Source organism: Amborella trichopoda, chromosome 2 (genome assembly GCF_054954075.1).
Source record: "Amborella trichopoda isolate Santa Cruz 75 chromosome 2, AtrichopodaSantaCruz75HAP2 v2.0, whole genome shotgun sequence".
NCBI lineage: Eukaryota > Viridiplantae > Streptophyta > Magnoliopsida > Amborellales > Amborellaceae > Amborella > Amborella trichopoda.
Genome location: NC_142337.1, coordinates 14,362,009 through 14,380,992, shown reverse-complemented (window position 1 = coordinate 14,380,992; position 18,984 = coordinate 14,362,009). Strand labels below are relative to the sequence as shown.

General features: G+C 36.5%; 1 long non-coding RNA gene across 2 annotated transcripts; it reads left to right on the top strand.

Annotated features, from left to right (window-relative positions):
• The first annotated feature begins 11,187 nt into the window (after nt 1-11,187).
• LOC110008187 (uncharacterized) lies at nt 11,188-18,189 on the top strand. 2 transcript variants are annotated; one of them, XR_002282799.2, is made up of 2 exons: nt 11,188-11,751; nt 16,329-18,189. It is a non-coding gene; the product is annotated as an uncharacterized LOC110008187 (long non-coding RNA). The 2 variants fall into 2 exon arrangements; XR_016049285.1 differs by having other exon boundaries at nt 11,207-11,751; nt 17,856-18,189.
• The last annotated feature ends 795 nt before the right edge of the window (nt 18,190-18,984 follow it).

Sequence of the window (18,984 nt, the reverse complement as noted above, 5' to 3'; positions counted from 1 at the left end):
GAAAAAGATTTATTGAGGCTAATTTTTTAAGGTCAAAAGTCAATAAAAGAGGGAGATAAGAGATGAAGGGATACAGTGAAATCTTTAGAGGTTTCCTTATACCGCTTGAAAGAAAACTTGAAAGAGAGTCTACCTTGAAATAATATGAAGAATTAGAGTTCTATACGAAATTTTCCCAAAATTCAATTCACTTTCCCTTTATTTTCTTCAAATCTCTACACATGCTTCTTTGTAAAGTCAATTTGTCTTTTATTTTAAAAAATCCCTTTTTCAAATCACTCAATTAAATGGCATCTTGGATGCCATAACAAAAGTACGAAAGGGGCTGAGTTGTGGTGGTAGGGGCCCGTCTTCCCCACTGAATTACCAAACAAAAGGAGAAGTAAGTAATGCACAATGTGGGACGCGCCACCCATTAGAGCTTTAGTGGGCCCCACATACTTCCCCACAGTTCTAAATTGGTGGGGCCCATAGAGAATAATGGGCTCCCATGTGTCTTAGTTATTTTAAAATTAACAATATGATTTTAGAAATCATTTAATATTTTATTTTTCTCTGAATAATTAAATATCTCAAAATTCAGTTTAAGCCTATTTATAAATTGTTTTGAGAAAATAAAATATCCAAATACTTCTAAAAACTTATTATAATAGTTAATTTATAATCAATTCTAAATTAATATGATGGGATTCGGATCCAATTTCATTAAGGAAAATGTGAAAATACTAAGGCACTTCATTTTCTATTAGAGACCATGAACTACACTCATTTCCTCAAACTAACCCAGTAGTTCCCATGATATGCAATTCATCAAAGGTGTTTATAATTGGGCTACTAAAGTCAGTCAATAAGTGATGAGAATATAATCCAAGTCTATGAATTACAGGTTCACCCTAGGGACAAGCCTGGGTCTCATAGACATGTGCTCACACATCGCAATTTGGTGCATGGGGGTTATCTCTTGCACATGTATATGCAACACCCTCAATGGTGCTTTGCTATGAGTCTCGTGTGTACATGTCATGTGATGATCTATGATGAGGATTTGGCCCTTGTCCTTTTAAACATACCAATCATACACAACGGTCACACAGTCCCTTGGCAAACTACCCTGGGCATTTTCGACCTCATCAAGGGATAACCTTGCGAATCTTTCTGGATTATGCTATAGACCCAAGTATCTTAACTTTTTAGAACTCCATTAGCATAGCTCGTCAAACCTAGTTTGAGTCTCGACATCAATATTGCCAACTTTGGTACCTCTAGACCATACTCCCACTAGTGTTCATTTGTTCCACTATAATAAAATTGGTTATATGCTCTCATAAGGCGCCTTTTAGTTGCCATAAAAACCCAGCATTTGATGTGTGTGGCCGTGGTTAGATTGCGTGTGCGCTTGACCTAGCTGTGGCCCACTTCTGACCTCATTGCATAGGTCTTGACCCTGTATGGAATAGTCCTACATCGGAATCAAATGAGACATGGCGAAATTGCAGCCTGTCATTTTTACGAAAACTAGGCACAGTCAGTCAATCGGACCTGCATGCACGCATGTAGCATGCACGTCTCATCACCGAGTACTGATTAAAGTTTTTGAAAAATGGGCCCACTGTTGGCACCAAATTGTATAACCTGGGCATTTTGCCCCACCAGTTCTCAACCGTAGGAATCGTGGGAGAGAAGGGTTACCTCTTTTGAAGAAAGAAAAGAGAAATTGAGGAAGAAGAAAAATGAGAATACAAGGACTCAAAAGGTAAAGAAAACAGTCCTACCAAAAGTAGGTTAGGGTACTGGTACCCTAATACCACCTAGGAGGTGATATTTTTTAAGAAGCAAAGGGAAAAAATCGTAGCTAGCATACTGGTACCCTTAACACCACCTAAGAGGTGATATTTTCTAAAATACTTAACTAAAAGGGGTCTCAAATAAGAAGCAAAGTGAGAAAATCATAGGAATTCAATAAAAGGAGAGAATTAAGAAAAATAAAAGAAAAGTAAAAAATGAAAGAAAACACCCAGGGTGAAGATTGATGAATTAGATCTAAATAAATGTCTATCATCAATAGTGTGGTGGGAATATCTTTGAAATCGAAGTTGTTAGAGAGGATTCAGACTAATAGATATGAGAATTGACCGATCTAGGGCTATTGAATGCAATATCTAGGTTTTCTAGATCTTCCTCGGGTTATATCTGTGTTTGGATATTAATATAGGGATTAGGACTGACCAAGGATTGATGTAGGGCTTAGGGCTGACTCAAGGTTGATTTTGGACTTAAGGCTGATCTAGGGTTTCACCTAAGGCGATGATATCTACGGTTTTTGGTCCTAAGGCTAGGGTGTCTAGGGTTTTTCTCTTAAGGCTAAGCTATCTAGGATTTTTCTCTTCTTCTCAAAGATTCTGGGGACCTCTTAGAGTTCTCGGTGCTCTCTATATAGAGCCCCCAAATGTTTTCTTAGTGATCACTCAAAGTTCTCTGAATTTATGAGAGCTTCTAGATGCTCTAATGGTAGAGGGAATCCTATTTATAGAGTTTGGAGACTAAGCATCTTAGGAATTAAAAGATCTGGGATTAAGATTCTAAACCCGTATAGAATTATAATAAAAAAACTTGTAATGGAGTGATCTTGAATTGGGTTAAGTTGTTTTTCTCAGAGAAACATACGGTCGTGTTGAATATTGTTTAGTATTTTTTTCAATAACTCTCAAACTGTATATTGAAATTGAGTGATTCTTAAACTATCAGAGAGCTCTCTCAATTCCCCCCAAAGTCATGGGATAGTTGGGATGTAAACTAGTGAATATTCTGAGGGTGAATCCTATGGAAAGTTTTAGGATGTTAGTAATGGTTGTGCCGGCATTATGTGGGTGCACTAGAGGGTTCCTATGGGTGATTGGGAGTTCTACTTATGGCCTGAGATGAAGAAAGTACCTAAACCAAGTTTAGAATACTGAGCTAAATCTTAGCTATCCCCAACAACCTATGGGGTCATGTAGCTAAAAGGTTAAGGACAACTCAAGGTGGGTGGGTTCAAGTTAACCATAGGATTACATCCCAAAAATAAAATTACAAAACCTTGCTTGAGCAAAATGGTGACTCCTTCTCAGAATAGGATGACCCTTCAAGCAGAGAGCCAAACCTCGACCCCAAACCCCGACCCCAAACCCGTGTTTGTTAGCGTAAACCTCTCTCCTGACGAAAAAGAAGAATATATGCACTTCTTAAAAGAAAATGGGGACGTCGTTGCCTGGATGTATCAAGAGATGTGTGTCGACCCTGGAACCAAACCCATCAAACAGGCTCCAAATAGAATTTGACTTGAGCTTATACCTCAAATCGAGGTTGGTTTGGAATTGTTCTTTAGAATGCAGGGCGTCGCGGGCTCTGAAACACCTTAGTGACTCACTGTCGCCATTGGGCTTTAGGTGGAATTGAAATCTCTCTATCGCCTTACTATCCTCATGTATCTTTAAGAGAGGTTTTAGCATAATACCATATGCTTCAATGGTTCTCAAAAATAGATATCCAGCAAAAAGATGAGAAAACAATATCTGGAAATCATGAGAAACGTGAAGCTGAGAAACCATGATAAATATGTATGGGGAGAGCTTGCCTGGTTAATGGCGAATGCATGTTTCAAAGAGTTGTGAGAAAAAGGAGAGATGAGAGAGAAAAAAAAATGTATATTATGAGAAAACGATTAAAGAAATATAAGAGAGGTTGATATTATAAGAAGGAAAATTTACATATGGACCGGAAAGTATTTCCTGTACTACATAAAGATCCATATTTAGAGGTACGTGACGCTATTTTGCGGTACGTGACGCTCAAAGGTCCAAATCAACCGTGACGCTCAAAGGTCCAAATCAACCCACACACCCCCCCCCCCCCACCCCCCCTGTTTTTTCTTACTAGCTTGAACCATTGTGATGTTTCTAACATTGAGCCATTTTTATTTTTATTCTTATTTATTTTTCTTTCTTTTTTGTTTTTTTTTTCAAATGGAAGGCTATGGCATTGTGTCGGATAACTTAGAGGCCGGTCCAATATTGCAGAGGACATACTATCAAAATGCAGTCCGATGTTTAGGTCAGCAGACTAAGATTTTCTTAGTGGCATCGCCACAACTAAGCAGTCTGATGTTGTAGACATCAGACATTAGACCGCTTAAGTCAAGTGGTTATCCGATGTCTGCATCATCATACCTCCTGGCATGCCCCTAAGTGCCACAAACAAGGCTCTGATGCTCCATAAATCAGACCATTATGTCGATACAATGTTGTAGCATGCATTTAAGAAAAAATAAAAAAATAATAAAAGTGAAAAAACCAGTCTTAGAAACATGATATCGCGAGGCAAAGTTGGAAAACAAAAGTTAGCACGAGGGGTGCACTTGAGTATAAGTTACCTCAAAATATGGCACCAAATATATATTTCGGTCCATACGTAATTTCTCCTTATAAAAAAAATGGAGCTCATTAACGATGAGAAATATAAAAAGGGACAGTTGACTTGGTCAAGAGCAAATGTGTGTTGTAGAGAGCTTTTGAGAAAAAAGAGAGATAAAGAAAAAAGAGAAATAGATATGACAGACATTCAAGTGAAGTAATTTCATACGGCCACGTCCATATTTTCATCCCTCAATTGGAAAATTTCAACTGTCGTGTACTTTTGATGTAAGGAAATTTGAGCAAGCAATGAAATAATACGTCTAATACAAGCAATAATTTGGATAAACCTACAGTTTTTTCTTCACCCCAAGCTAGGTTCCAAAAGCTTAAGTTTTTCTTTTTATTTCTATTTTCAAAATCACATGGAATGACCCCCTCAAAGCCCGACCATCTCTTATATATTATAATTTAATATTCAAAGATATTTATATGTCCATACAATATATAAAATGATTAAAAATATCCAATCTTAAACATAAAATTTGTAATTGACAATTTTACCCCAATGAGCAGTAATCCCATAATCCCTAAAAATCTTAGAAACCTTAAAAACCAAAAATTAATAACAAAATATACATACTTTGAAATTAAATAAAATTAAAAATAAGAATAACTTTGTTCGGCATCATTATCCCTTGGTTGGAGAAGACTCGTCCTTGATTTTTTAAAGTGCTAAAATGAATTTAGCATCAAACCCACCTTCTTCGACCTGCTTCTTTGTTGACTCAAATATTATCATGTAAAGAAGAAATATATCTTGACACGTGTAGTAAGGATTTGATAAAAACTTATCAAATTTGGATATCCCTAAACTCGCATTGAAAATTGTGTAGGAAACTTAGAAGTCAATTTTTTGACCTTTATAGGCATTCCCGATATCTATTTAATTAAACTTTGAATCCAGGGCTACAATTTGTTGTTTATGAGTCAACCACACTTTTGTTGCGCTATTTGGATTCCCATACTATAAATCTCGTGAATGCTCCACTTCTTTGATATCCTTCAAATCTTCATATTTTTCTTTGTCAAGGCGCAAGTTACCACGAAATCTTGATCATCATAGTATATTGGATCTCCTATGAGGTCTTGTTCTTTATCTATGTATGTATGAAACATTGGTGGTGGATCCCAATGTACCCTGCTGATTTTCGATGCAAACCGTGTCAAATCAACAATTTCCTTCAAATCGAAAACCCTAGAGTGATGTTCTCCACATCTAGGTCTTCTATCACTTTCCTCTTTACTCAACTCTTCATACGGAGCACAAAGATGAAAATGGTGGTACTCATCACTGTCAAGCCCATGAATGATGCTCGCAAACTGTTGTTCCAGTTGTTGAACTTGTTGTTTAAGCTCATCAATTTCTTCATCTCTGGTATCACAATGTGGATCTGTAAAAAAAACCCTTCCATAATCACTTCTTTTTGGCACGCCAAAATTATAAACCCTAGACAGATAAGCAACAAAATTTCCCTGAAAATAGCAAGATCTAGGCTATTTGGCAAAAATTGGCCCAAAATTAGCAAACCCTTAGCTTGACTATAGTTTTCTGGCTTTGTTATTAAAAAGATAGGAGTTTTGATACCACTTTGATGTAGTGAAATTTGATAAAGCTACAAAATCGGTAGGAATATATGTCAAACACAAGCAATAACTAGAAAAAACTTAAGGTTTCCTCCTCATCCAAAGCTAGGGTTCCAAAAGCCTAAGCTTGGGAATGACCCACTCAATGCCCTACCACCTCTTATATATTATAATTTAATAATCAAAGATATTAAATATCTATACAATGACCCAAAAAGTCTTAGCTTATAAAATTTGCAATGATAACTTTACCCCCGTGAACAGTAACCCATGAATAGTACACATGAATACCTATGAAATAGTAACTAGTGAGAATCCCTAAAAAGCTTAAAACCTCTAAAAATAAAACTCAAAACTAAGATCAAACTATACATCATTTAAAATTGAATAAAAATTCAAACTAAGAATATTTTGTTCTGCATCAACTTCATAGAAATGTAAATGTGAAAGTAAAAATAATGAAATACAAGGTATTTAAATATATGAAGGTGAATTTTTAAGATGCATTTACGTCATTTGTAATCCATGTTTTTTATTTTCTTTCCTATCCGTTCAATAATTAATCTCAGAATCATGTGTTGCGCACAAACTTTGAAAGTGTTGAATATTTTAATGAGAGAAAACGTGTAAATTTTTGCATTCAAACTTTGAGGGTGCTGAATATTTTAATGAGAGAAACATGTAAATTTAGCATATTTGGCTAGTTCTAGATATTATTTTTGGAAAAAAGATGCATACTCCCCTCTCTATGAATTTAACTCTAGAAAAACCTTTTGGTCCATGGAAAGCCCATAAAACCCCCTCAAAGTTAAAAAAACATGATGTTAGCTCTTTCCTTGCATATTTTATTTTCTAAGTTACAATATTTGTCTTTTTTCTATTTTCTAATAGCCCGGTCATCCAAATCTTAGAATAGTATTATACGTCAATTTTGAAGTACTTATATCCCTGAGGCGAATATGGAGAGAGCCGGTAGTAACCTGGTCCTGTCGGTGTCCAAGATGCCGCCAGACCACGGGAACACTGTTGCAATAAGCCTAAAATTGGGCAACTTTTCAAGAAGTGTCAGAATGGCCTCAAATTCCATGAGAGCATTGTTTTTTATACCTTAAGGATACCCGGAAATTTTTATCGCGTTATGACGAGTTTTGATATGATCAAGACAAAATTTAGTTTTCAAATCCAGTTCTTATCATGCTGAAAATAGATCCTATAATTATAGCCCCATTTTTTGGATCTCAAAATAGTATCAGGCTACCGCCATTAGATCCAGAATATCGAAAATCCCTCAGGTACCAAATTTCGGCTAAATCAAATCCTCTGGGATCAGTTTGAGCCTAACTTACTATAAATGGGTGGGTTTTACACTATTGTGATGCAGTACCCGATCATTTTGATATATGGCACACGTCATTGCGTGACCCAAAATAAGAAAATTTATAGAGAGAAGATGGGCTCGAAACATGAAAATTCAGATTTTTGAAAAGAAGAACATCCAATCTTTGAGAGGTCAAACCTTAAGATCCCGATGTCAAATCGTCACAAGTACGGGTCCGTTGCGACCATGCTCCGAAGAGCTCCAGTTTGATATAATTTTATGAATGATTGGAGGCCGGATGACATGAATTTTGCGGTCGAAGATGACATATTTTTTCGGTCGCCAAAATCCTATTTTTCGACGACTTCTTAAAATTGGAGCATGCTCAAATGGAGACCAAAATGGACGAAATTTATTACAAAATGATCACGGTAGTATCCTATTCAATTTGTGATCAAAATGAAGACTTGAAACATCATAGATCATGCTTGATTGACGGTCGAAAATCCCAAAGTTTATGGACTTGGCCAGATTTTTTGTTTTTCCTTAAAAATCCATTTCAAGACCATCAAAGGATATCAAAACATCCACAATTGTTCAAGCATCGATTCTATGATGATTGATCATCCGAAATACCATCGTAAGCATCCTAAAAAGCACCCGAGGTCTAGCAATGACAGTAGATCCCTCATGGAGGGATGGTTTTGTCATTAGTTGAAAAGTGCTTAGGGGTATTTTGGTCATTTAGTCAATAGGATTAATATTCTAATTCACAAAATGTTTGTAAACCTAAGTTTGAAAGTATAATAAAACAATTTGGGTTTTTATCCCTTCAAGCATTTTCTTGTCCATAGCTTCTAACTTCATGAGAAAGGAGAGAGAATATTTTACCACTTTAGGTAATTGCCCTTAAACCCTCCACTTCCAACTTCAAAACCCTCCACTTCTAACTCCCAACTTCCAAACCTCCCACTTCTAACTCCCAACTTCCAAACATCCTACTCCCAATTTTCAACTTCCAAACCCCCCCAACTCCCAACTCCCTAGAACCTCAAACTCCCTAATACTTAGAACCTCAAACTTCCTACTCCCTAGCCTTCCCAACTTCCTATACGCTACACCATACTCCTCACCTTAAATCATCATACACCTTATCTCATACACTACCCTAACCCACCTAGGTCCTTTCATCTTAGACCTAGACCCCAACCTTAACCCCAAAGGTCAAGACACCTCTCTAAGGAGTGCTCAAAAGGAACCCTCAAAGGTGCACATACACGTAAGCTAGATTAGGTCCACTCTCTCTCTTCTTTTTCTTTCTTCTCTTTCTTCTTTTATTCTCTCTCTTCTTTCTCTCTCTTTGGGTTATTTTAAGGAGGCTCTTTGGGTTAGTGACTTTTCGATGGGCTAAGCCCACGACTTCGCTTCCCGAATCCTCTAGATATCAAGGTTTCGAGCATAGTACCTTCCTTTGTCTCCAGTAATACCTCTTAGGAGAGGTTACGCCGGAAGGCTGTGGAATTCTTGGGCCTCTTATTTCTCTCTCTCTTCTTTCTTTTCTTTTCTTTTTCTCTTTCTTCTCTCTTATTTTCCTTTCTTCTCCCTCTCTCTTTCCTCTTCTCTTCTCTTGCTCTCTCTTTCTCACACTCCACTTGTACCCAGGGTAGGTTCGAGCTTCCCCCTCTATTTCTCTCTTTCTCTCTCTTTGCTCACTCTCTTTCTCCTATTGTCATAGACCCACACCTAGGGTGGGCACATCTTTTTTCCCTCTCTCTCTCTCTCTCTCTCTCTCTCTCTCTCTTCTAAAGCTATGGACTTGCGCCATAGGGCAGGTCCATCTACCCCCTCTCTTGCCCTCTCCAACCCTCTCTCACCCTCTCCCTCATAGATCCATGTCATAAGTGGATCCGTCCACTCCTTTCATCTCTCTCTCATCATTTCTCGACTCTTCCCTCCCAGACACACATACCCATGTCATAGGCAGATCCATCCTCTCTCATCATCTCTCTAATTCTCCTCTCCCACTCCCTAACTCAGCTCTCTCTAACTCTCATCCCTCATTTATCTATCTTCATTCACTCTCTCTCACCTCTCATTCACCTACCCTATTTTCATTATTTCTTCATTCTCTTTCTTCACTCATCCTTTCTCTCACCCTTGAGCACTCGAGCTGAGGTCCTCTTGAAATAGTTTCTTAGGGTCTTAACTCTTGGGTTACTTCTCTAACCATCAGTTCATATAGTGTTTCGGATCGTAAGAGATACAAATTCTCCTACGCTCGATCACTCATACTGGGGTCCTCCTGAGACAGTTTCCTAAGAGTTTTGACCCTTGGACTACTCTAACCAATGGTTTACATAATGTTTGGGTTGTGAGGGATCTATGTCGTTCTTTCTCATTTACTCTCTCACTCTCTTCTTTCTTATATACTTTCTTCTTATCTTCTTATTCCTTCTCTCGTAACTCTCTACTTTCTTTTCTCCCATTCCATTTCTCTCTCATCTCTTATAAATCTACTTTTAATACTCTATCTAACTTTTTAAACTCGGACAGCTCTCGCGGGGCTCTCCGAAAGTGATTTCGCGATAGTCGAGAACTGCAGACCTCACTTTCCAGCTTTGGAAGTGATTTCTCGACAGTCTAGAACTACAGATCTCACTCTCTAGATTCCTCCGGAGTGCTCTTGACTTTGGTCTCGAAGTTTAGGGACCTTTCCATTGTTTCATATTACCTTCTTAGAGAGGGGATGCCAGAAAGATATCTAACTTTTGAGATGCCTCCTCTTTTTTATATTCTCACTCCTTTCTCACAGCTTCTCTTATTTCTCTATTCGTCTTCTTCTTAGTTACTCATCAGGGGGCCTATACAAAAGTGAGCTCGCGAGAGTCTAGATCTACAGACCGCACTTCCTTTGCGAAAGTGAGCCCTTGATAGACTAGAACTACAGACAACACTCTCTTGAATCCCCCGAGATACCTGTGGCCTCCAAGCCCAATATCTTTCTTGTCTTCGGTAATACCTCTTTAGAGAGGTGACGTCGTAAGGCTGCCCAATTTTTAAGTGACCTCCTTTCTCTTCTCTACTTCTTCTCTATCCACTCCCAACCCCTCCAACTCTTAGACAAGACCCCCAATCTGCTATATAACTACCAATAGGAGGAGATCCCAAAAGGTATACCTTGAAAGCTATTTTTAGTGTGTGGATCCGAGTATTGTGCAATGAAGTGAGGGAACTAAATTCAAACCGCGATGCAAGGATAGCTGAAGGGTTTTTGAAATGATCTAAGAGGGCAAATGACCCAAACGTGTCCCCCGAACCCAAAACAATAAGGTAGATGCTCGAGCCCTTCTTTGCCAGTTAAAATATCTCTATTTGTTGGTTCATATCCACATGTCACACACACGTACATACATGCGTGTGGGCCCCATGGTTGTTCGAGAGAGGATTCCTCCAATTGGGTCACTCATATCGGGCCGACCCAAGACGACGAGAAATCAGGCCATAGCTATATTTCTCTTCATCACATGTGGAGCCCCTCCTCTCACTCTCTCTCTCAACATCCATTGAACCCCCTTCTTTCTCTCTTCTACAAATACCTCACAAGTAGCTTAAATGTGGTCCCCCAAATTCCACTAGAATAATGGTTCATTAAAAAAATAAAATGATAAAATATTTTAGTTTAAACAATGAAAAAAACCTCAAGGAGGTCTATGGGCTTCATATGAACCTGGGGGCTTATTTGAAATTAAAATTATAAACATCTTTTTCCCATTATATTTTTTATTTATTTCAAAATGTGAGAGAATAAAAAAAAGAAAAAGTTTATATAGGACCGAAGTCCAAACCTTACAGTAAAGGTTGCATACTAATCCACTATCTAACAAAATTGTCAATAAAGATATTAGAGTGGATTTTGAAAGTGAAACTGGGAAACCTAAAGAACTCGTTCCCCCTTTCTTGGCCCTTTCATTTCATTTCCCTCGAAATTCTCTCTCTATCTACCTCTCTCTCTCTCTCTCTCTCTCTCCCTCTCTTTCTCTCCCTCTCTCTCTCTTGCCAATGAGCACAACAATCACAATCCTCATCAGAAGCTTCTCTCAAAATCCCTCAATTTCCACCCTCTGCATCAAGATTTACGAAGGTCTTCATTTCTCCCTCACTTTGTTACGCGCCAATCTCTTGAGGCCCAAGATCCACATGCCTCGAGTTCTCTGTGATCCTTAAGCTCCAGCCATCAGCTTTGTTGGCAAATATTCAATGGGTATCCTCTTTGAAGTAGCTTATTTATGCTGGATTTTGAAATACGACCATTTGTTGCATGATCTAAACCCTTGCCAATCTTGCTCACCCCTTCATAAGTGAGGATTGATCAACGTTTATGAAATGGAAATATGAGAGGTATGGGATATCATTGCTGCAAAGTTATATGTTAAACTTTATACAGAAATATAAGTATACTCTCCCATGAATTGAGTTAGTCTATGTTGCTGTTGTTCCTCCTCTCTCCATAACTCTCCCTTTAGTTTTGGTACGTTTCTTGATTGAATAATTAGCAAGCTCTACTTTGGAGGTTACGGGAAAGATTTATATTTATCTACAGGAATTTGATCATCATCAACATCATTAACCTTTTCCCAATTTATTAGGGCCAGCAGCACAAATCCTAGTCCTCTATTGTGCTCTATTAATTGTCATACGCTCCGTAAGACCATAAGTCCCGTGTCTTTTTGGACTACTTCCAACCATGTTTTTTTGGACTATTTCCAACGATGTTCTTTTGAGCCTACCCCTTGCTCTTTTAAGCCTTCTACTCGAACTAACTATGATTTCTCAACATGTATTGTACTTGGCGATGCCACACATGCCCAGCCCACTTAAGTCTACTCTCTCTCATTGTATCGCCTACTGGTGCCACTACAAAACTCTCTCGAATGATGGAAATGTGATTTTAAAATCTATTTAATGACCAACTGACTAATGTTCAAGTAAATTATGGTGCCTTAATTTTTTCCAAAATGATGAAAAATCATATATATTATTCTCATATCCGAAAAAAAAATCAGTCATAAAATCTTCATTTTCTTGAACTCTAATTACAAACTCTGTAAGAATTGTTTATTTCATTTAAACTAGAAGCCCTAGTTTTGCCTTTCCTCTAGATTCTATCTATCCTCATCTTTCTCTTGCTCACTTCTCTTAGAAGATTCGGTCACTTTTTTTTATTAAATTCTTGCATTCCATGGCATCTAAACAAAACCAGTTTTTATTTTTTGTCATTTTTGTATAATGAAAATATCTCTCGAAGATGTTTTCTTTGATATTACCTTGACTTATTTGTCTGTCTTTAGATAATTTAGTGGAGTTTAAATTAAGATTTTGATTTTTTTAGTGGCTTGCTTCTAATATATGAAGTAGTTCCTAGTTAAGAATATAAAGTAACGTCCTTCTGGTTTCATGAACATAGAGTTAGTTTAGCATGGGCATGAGATGCTTATGAATTTTGAGTAATCCCATATAAACATTGATTTTTATTATAGCTAGTTTATGAAAAACTGTATAGCTAGTTTATGAAAAACTGTATAGCTATTGGAGTTAAAGTTGCTAGAATTGTCATGTAACATACTTATGATATTCTATAATATCTATCTTTATAGGTTTGATTAAATTTTTTTCCTATGAAGATGGCTACCTCAACAGTATTAGTATTGTTCAAGATAAATGATGTTGCTATAGAGTAAAAATATTGGCAATATTGATGGTCATAATAAGGAAAAGCATTTAATGCTAGCTCTAGAGTATCTTGAATTATTAGATGATTAAATTTTCAGTTGTTGAATGTTCTAACTAAATTATCTTTTCATCTTTATGGGTACGCAAAATAGGATGAATGCAAACTTGGAGATGATTGCAGTTGACATGGAGATGGGGAGTAATTCGATTGGTAATGGGACGTAGATAAATAAGAAGGCATGAAGTTCTCTTCCTTGGGAGTACAAAATGGAGGATATTATTCTTTTGGATGTTGATGATTTTTATAGTCACCATGGATTAGAGAATGCTATTGACATAGATGGTGATGATAGCAATGACTCTAATGTAAGACAAGATACAAGTGAGACTCGTATGGTGGAGCCTCTAACCATATAATTTAGTATAGAGGTCCCACAAGAGGGTATGTGATTTGAGTCCCATGAAGCTGGATTAGATTTTTATAATAAATATGTTAAGAAATTTGGTTTTAGTATTCAATGTTTTCTTCGACTCGTAGAACAAGGAAAGATGGATCATTCATCACTCGTAAATTTGTATGCTCAAAACAAGGCAAGCGGCACAAGATATATGAGGCAAATTAGTCTCGGCCTTATACAAGGATAGGGTGCAGAGCCATGTTAAGAATCAAGAAAGATGAATATGGTATATGGTTTATTGCAAATCGCAATAAAGATCACACTCATGACTTAACTTCACAATCCAAAATCCATCTCCTTATGTTACATCGTAAAATTCTGAAGTACACACGAGAGATGATTCGTATGCATAACTAATGTGGGTTAACTACCCCAAAGATAATGAAAGTGTTGAGTACACAGGGTGAAGGTCCAAGGAGTCTCCCTTTTGTAGAGCTAAAATGTAAGAATGAAACATATAAAAATCAGAAGAAAATAGTGGTGGAGATCTATGGATGATGAGATTGCATTGTAGAACGACATTTTGAAAGTAAAATACGGTGACGACAGATACAGTCTATAGTTGGGTGGTAACGGTAATCAGAGAAAGCAATCTATAGTTTGGAAAGGTTTTACAAACTAAAATATTCATGACAATTTATTCTAGATGGGAGGTGGGTAATGGATCCAAGGTTCCTTTTTGGTATGGTAAGTAGGTTGGTGATGCTCCTCAAAGGTATTCCTTTCCTCTTGTTTTTAATGCTTCTTCTAATCCAATGGCAAAAGTGACGGAGATGTTCTCAAGGGAAAGAGGAGTTTGGGACATTGGGTATATTTACAATAGAGCTTCTGATGAATTTATTGTGCAGATGGCAGGGTTGTTACATGTCTTGGAGAAGGTAAACTTCTTTCCTGATTTTAAGGATGAGGTGGTATGGGAGGCTGAGAATGATGGAATTTATTTCAGTAAAATCTGTGTATAAATTGTTGTTCTATGATAGGAAAGGTGGAATAGATGCTCATTAAAGAGAATATGGACATGGAAGATACCACAAAAAGCCAAGGTATTCTTGTAGGTCTTATTTCAAGGGAAATCATTGACTGTTGACAAATTGATGAGTAGAGGAAGAATTATATCCAACATTTGCATTATGTATAAGGATAGTGACGAGAACATTTGCAATATGTGCCCCAATTTGGGAGTATATCACTACACAATGAGTTTTTTTTTAGGATGTGCTTTGTTCCATAGAGCGAGGAGTCTTTTACATGATCGTTCACAAAGTGGCATGAAGTGATGAATGGGTGCAAAACCCAAGTCAATCATCAAAGATCAAGACAAGGCAATGGCACCTGCAATAAAAAAAGGTGTTCCCAGAGTCCCAATGCAGGTTATGTAGATGACATATTACACAAAAGATTGAGCAAAAAATGGCACAAGTTGTGCACAAACATCCATCACTCCATAGGGACACAAAAATATATTGACCATTGTACTACCATTGCACAATTTGAAGATGAATGGCCAAGAATATTAGAAATATATGATTGAATGAATAATGAATGATTGAAAGTCTTTAAAAGAAATCTGGCATCAATAGGTGGATGTATAGCTGCAAGATTACTTCTTTGTTGGCAATAGGACTAGTATAAGAATTGAAGCCATGAATAAGCATATCAAGGCCTATGTGAATTTTCATACTAATTTGACTACATTTGTTGGCTAATTACAAGAATTAATTAACAATAAATTTGATGAAGAAAACTCTGCAGACTTCAAATCTCACAATGAGACACCAATTATGAAGAATGCCACTCACATAGAGAAGCAAATGGCTCAAATTTATATATCAACTGTCTTTTAAAACTTCTTTCAGCCAGAGTTAATGAGAGCCGTTAATCTTATTTGTGATGTGCAAGACGATGATGGGGGCTCTATGCACTTTAAGTTTGAAAGAATATGGGACATGTCGCCCATTCTACGTGGTAGAATTCACTATCATTGAGGAGAAAGCAACATGTAGCGACCATATATATGAGTGCATGGGTATCCCATGTAGCCATATGCTTAGGGTATTTGTATTTAAAAATATACTTTGAGTTACCCCAACACTATATAATGAAGTGATGGACAAAGGGGTTGCTCGTGTTGGTTATAGAGTTCAAATACAAGCCCATACTTATTCCACATGCTACAATGATCTATTGCAAAGGTGCAACATTCTATCAACTAATGGGCAGTGAATTTGAGTGTATATGAGTACGCAAAGATGCTTATAGATGAGGTACATGTAAAGATTGTTTCTAGGGTTGACATGGAGAAAGCTTCTTAAAAGCATGCTTCTTCAACCTATGGTAGCCCCACATCCACAGGAATCCCCACCCTATGTGGGGTTCTCATCCTCACTGTGACTAATTATTGAGGCTTCAATTTGTGCAAAGCCAAAAGGACAACCAATTCATGTGATAATCAAACGTAGGAATAAGCAAAGAACGAGTAAGAGAAAGTGCACTAAATGTGGAGTCATAGGTCAGACAAACATAATTGTTCATCTATGCATTGCAAATAGTATGATTAGACATCTTTCTTACTTGTGATCTTACTTTACTATTTAGATGCCATTATCTGGGCTCACCGTTCTTTGCTTTAAATGGAAGCATACGTGCTTATATTTAAAGAACTTATGGAATGTTGTTTACTAGATGGTTCTTTTTGGAATATAGTTTATGGAAAATAATGTCATGAAAATTTCTTACTCAAATGCTCTACTATTACAAAGTTATTATTTCTTGTATATTTATATATAGGGGGCAGTATTTAGAGCACAAGTAACCTTCAAGGCAGCACAAGTAATCTTCAAGGGAGCATAATTGACACCAAGAAACCTCTTTTACACCTTTTTGAGCTTATGGTTCCTTGTATCCTTTTTGTATCTATTATGTAGTTTGTTTTTTAGATGTATAGTATTTTTTGAGTTACCTTATCTTTTTGGCTGGGGGGTTTTGTATTGAGCACTTCTGGCTTGGGGCTGCCTATTTTTTTGTACTCTATGTACTTTCTGGTTACACATAGGTTAACAATTTTAAAACAAAAAATTATATGTCTTTTTTGTAAAGAGAGTTTTGGATGCTAATTGGAATGTTGTAAGATCACTTGGGTGCATATAAATACATAGTTTCTTTGTGTCAACAAATTTGGCAACTAATTTGAGGGTCCCCATTTTATTTATATAGAAATGTAATATTTTTTCTTTTGTGATCAGAAGTGCTTGTTAAGGGCTATGCTATCAGCTTTTATTTATGTAAATTTAAAGATGATTTGAATTTTTTAAAGAATATGCTATCATTTTGATTCATGCAAGTATTGGTTGTAGGATTTTTATGTTCATTGAATTTGAGATGAACTCATTGTTGTGATGTTAAGATGTTTGAAGAATTATTTTCCTAGTTATCCATCAGTTTCAACAGGTGTTTCATGTGTAATTTGGACTAAATGCCGCTACTAGTAGAAACAAATCAATTGCGATGAGTATCTGTTTCAGTAGGTGTTACTTTTGTTTGAACAAAACTTAGGCCGATGTACATACACTATGTAGTAGTGTGTATAGGTTGATTTCAATGTATGTGCACTGTTGCGTAGCATGTATATGTTGTTATTGAGGTCCACATGCTATGACACAGGTGTAAACGATGTTAACAATGTGAACACATTGCTAACAATGTGTATATACTACTGACAACTTGTACACACTTTTAACATTGTGTATGTGTTGATTTCAAAGCTTGTATATTGTTCATAATGTGTATATGTTGATCCCAGTATTTGCATACTTTCATATGAGCATACATAGGATGTTACTAACATGTATTGTAAGGCATATGAGCTATATGCATCATCGAAGGATAGGCAAAAACAAACTATATTCCTACTGTGGTACCAGAACGAGCCAAAAATATTCTAAACTCAACGCCTGAGACAAGATTGGTTGGAACGAGATGGAGTTCAATGAGTAGTAGTGTGTATATACTGCTAACATCATGTACACACTTTTAACAATGTGTATTGATTACAATGCTTGTATGTTGCTCATAATGTGCATATGTTGTTCTCAGTGTTTGCATACTTTTACATGAGCATATATAGGATCTTACTAACATGTGTTGCAAGTCATATGAGCTATATGTAATGTTTCTTAGTTTGATTAATAATTTGACTCGCAGGCTCTATTTAGAGTTTGTGTAGTTAACTCGAATACATGTTGATTGATACAAGTTTTGGAAGAGTTGCCGGACATACATATTATGCTTGGTTATTACATCTATTAGTGTTGCTAGGTTTTGGCGTCACAGTGAGCTCTAGAGTGTTCGAGAGCTATTGCTTGCATTTGGAGACAGAGATTGAGCTAAAATGTGGAGCGGTATAGATTGACCTTTAGAAAGTATAGCATCTATGTCAACATAACTGTGGAGCAGCATAGATTGGCCTAAAATGTTGTGGCAACACAATCGTTTGATATTCTTTGTGTCAATAACTTTGACAACTAATTTGAAGGTCTCCACATTATTGATAAGGGAATGTAATACTGTTTTTGTGATGACAAGTGCGTGTTAAAGACTATGCTATCAATTGATAGTTATGTAAATTTAAAGACGATTTCATTTTGTTAAAGAATGTGTTGTCATTTTGATTTATACATGTATTAGTTGTAGGATTTTTATGTTCATTGAATTTGAGTTGAGCTCATTGCTGTGGTTTTGAGATGCTTGAACAGTTGTTTGTAATTGCTCATTTTTTCTGGTCATGCATATGTTTCAGCAGGGGTTTAATGTTTGATTTGAGAAAATGGCTTAAAATGACAGTGTAAATATAATAAGGCAAGTTACGCCAGCAAAATCTCAACCATCTTGTTGGTCTTCAGTTAGTTAGATGTTGGGGATTTGATTTTTTTCCAATTGCGATGGTAATTAGCAAGTAGAGAGAGAGAGAGAGAGAGAGAGAGAGAGAGAGAGAGGGGGATCTCCAATATCAATGCACATAATATCTGGTTAATTGAGAAGAACAAAAGTGTGTTATTTTTATTTGATTCCAAAATTAAATAAAATGCATCCTTGGAGAAATTAAACCAAAATGGTTTTATAGTATATTTGACTGTCTTATGATTCCAAGAACATAGAGTAACAAGGAGACAATCAACCTGCCCACAGTATAGGTAACATCGACAAAAAACCATTTGAATTAGCAATAACAAGGAGAAAAATCCACTTAAAATTCAATCCATCTATCCATCGATAAAAACCATTTGAATTTGCAATAACAAGAAGAAAAATCCACTCATAACTCAATCAACATACCCCCAATAGCAATAACAAAGATAGAAATGGAGATATTTATATTTCATAATTTTTCATACAAAATTACTATCAAGTCATTGTTAAATTTCTTGCATAAACGGCTCATTTTTTC